This window comes from Carya illinoinensis, chromosome 2, assembly GCF_018687715.1.
Source record: "Carya illinoinensis cultivar Pawnee chromosome 2, C.illinoinensisPawnee_v1, whole genome shotgun sequence".
NCBI classification, from domain to species: domain Eukaryota; kingdom Viridiplantae; phylum Streptophyta; class Magnoliopsida; order Fagales; family Juglandaceae; genus Carya; species Carya illinoinensis.
The window spans coordinates 4,042,760-4,045,138 of record NC_056753.1 but is presented as its reverse complement, the minus strand read 5'-3'; positions in this window follow the sequence as shown (position 1 = coordinate 4,045,138).

Sequence of the window (2,379 nt, the reverse complement as noted above, 5' to 3'; positions counted from 1 at the left end):
TAGAACAGGGGGCCCGACCATTCATGGAATCCAACCACATTCGGAATAACCACACAAAAGTGTGTGTGTCCTCACTTGAAAGCAATCCCGTCCCTAGTAATATGGACTGCTCATGATGGTTAACATCAATGAATGGAGTAAAAGGAATCTCGTACCTATTTGTTGGATACGTTGTATTGAAAGTTACAACGTCTCCGAAATACTCATAGGCCGTTCGACTACGAGCATCAGGCCCAAACACATTTCGTAACCTTCCCTCATCATCCACATGCATGATAGAAACGAACACATCATTCTTATTTCTCATTCTTTTGAAATACTGATTAAGTGCATCGCCACCTCGTTTACCCAACCTTAAATGTCTTGCCTTATCAATAAAATTCCAACAATCTTTATCTTGAAACTGAAGATTCTCAAAACCTCCTGCATCAACGACAAAAGAATAAAAATTCTTGTGCATTCGTATACTGGCTCGATCATTCAAGTCGAGGACCCTTTGGCTGTATTCATCTAGAGCCTTGTGAGATCGCAACAGTCTAGTCTTCTTGGGGCTTACAGTTATGTGGTTGTGTATATTTTCAACAGTGGTGAAAACTCAATTGTTAGTCTTACTCAACGTCACATTTACTCTAACCTTACAATTCGTTCTAGTTGTTGGTCGTGGCTTTGAGATATTACTGTTTTTAGGTTGGTACTTTCTGCCACAGGCACAACTAACAGTCACATAAACTGACCTTCCATCATCATCTCTCCTAGTCCTCTGTGTTCGTACACCAAAATCATCTTGCTTCGCATCTTGCTTATAGTAGGCTATCAGCCTTTTCACACTTTCAAATTCCATACCGGATCTGAGTGCATCAACTCATACCTCATCTTCTTGTACAATAGTGGTACTCTCTAAATTTTCATTTATGTCGAAAACCATTTCTACATTTATTCACATATGGATGGATTAGCATAAAAAGAAAATACAGAAACTATAATCAATTAAAAGAAAACTATAATACCATTGGTGTCATGAACACTGTCATCACTAATCCGTGATGAACACCCAACATTTTGTTTAAATTCAACAGCAGTTGGCTCAGGGGGCGCTTCTTGCCTCAGGTCCTCTGGAGTACTCGACAAAGGGTAGGGCATATAAGGTGGCATCTGCTCAAATAGGACATTGTTAGGCAAAATGGAAGCTCTCACTAAACTAAACAAAATAGAGCCATTTAAATTTTAAAAGAAATATACCTGAAATGAATGATCAAATGGGTTAAAGTCTTCATCAAATGGGTAGGCCATGATTTACATCAAAAGTCAGCAGAAATTATGCTGTTAGTTAGATTCTGCAATTACATCATAGGAATTGATTGAACGAAGGGAATGAGAAGAAAATAATGATTATTAAAAAAAATTTGGTTTTTTCTCTCATAATTGAAGAATGGGAATGGGAATAAGAAATAATAAATAATAAATAATAAAAGAATGGGAATGACTGAAGAGCAGTTTAGGAATGGAGTAATAAATTCATAGGCCAATAACTTAAAAAGATGCAACTGAAAATATGAAACTGGACAGAACTTTTTTCATGTTTAAAAAAATCATTCAAGTCAGAACTTATAATTTATAAGATGTTTTAAAAAAGAAAAATCATTCAAGTCACCTACCCAATATGGTGAAGGTCGAAATTGTTAAATATCAAACATCTCTTAAAAGAGTGTAGTCAATGGAAGAATATCACGAAATATGAATACCAACATCAACAAAAGAAACAATTATATTCACTAATTCAATAATTCATCTCCAATTATATTCACTAAATCATAATAATAATTTGTTATTATCATTTATCAATTGTTTAAGATAGTGTAGTCAATGGAACAATTTGATACTTTTTTCTGAAGTATATTACTCATTAAATTTTAATAAAAAATAAAATTCATGCAAACAAAGCAATTAACTTGTAACTCTGCAATATTGGTTTCCAATGTGGTCTCATCTGCTATTTTCTTCTTAACTCTTAAAAAACAAATACCTTTCATTTGTCATATTGGCTATAAACATTCTGTAAAACAAAAAAAATAGAAAAATTGCTCATGCATGTTTCCAATGTGTTTCAAGATTACCTACTCTGTAAAAAAATAGAAAACTTACTCATGCATGTTACCTAAACTCAGTAATCTTGAAACACATTAGATGTTCTTAAGCAATAGGTTGTACCAGATCAACCCTGATAAATTTGAGATATTAATTATCATTAATCTCACTGCTAAATGTATGTATGTACAAGTCTGAAACAAAAAGCTAACAAGTATTTCATTCCTCCATATTCCAAACTTACAGAAGCCAAGCAAAAACTAAGATTTTTATGTCACAATCCACAACCATTCA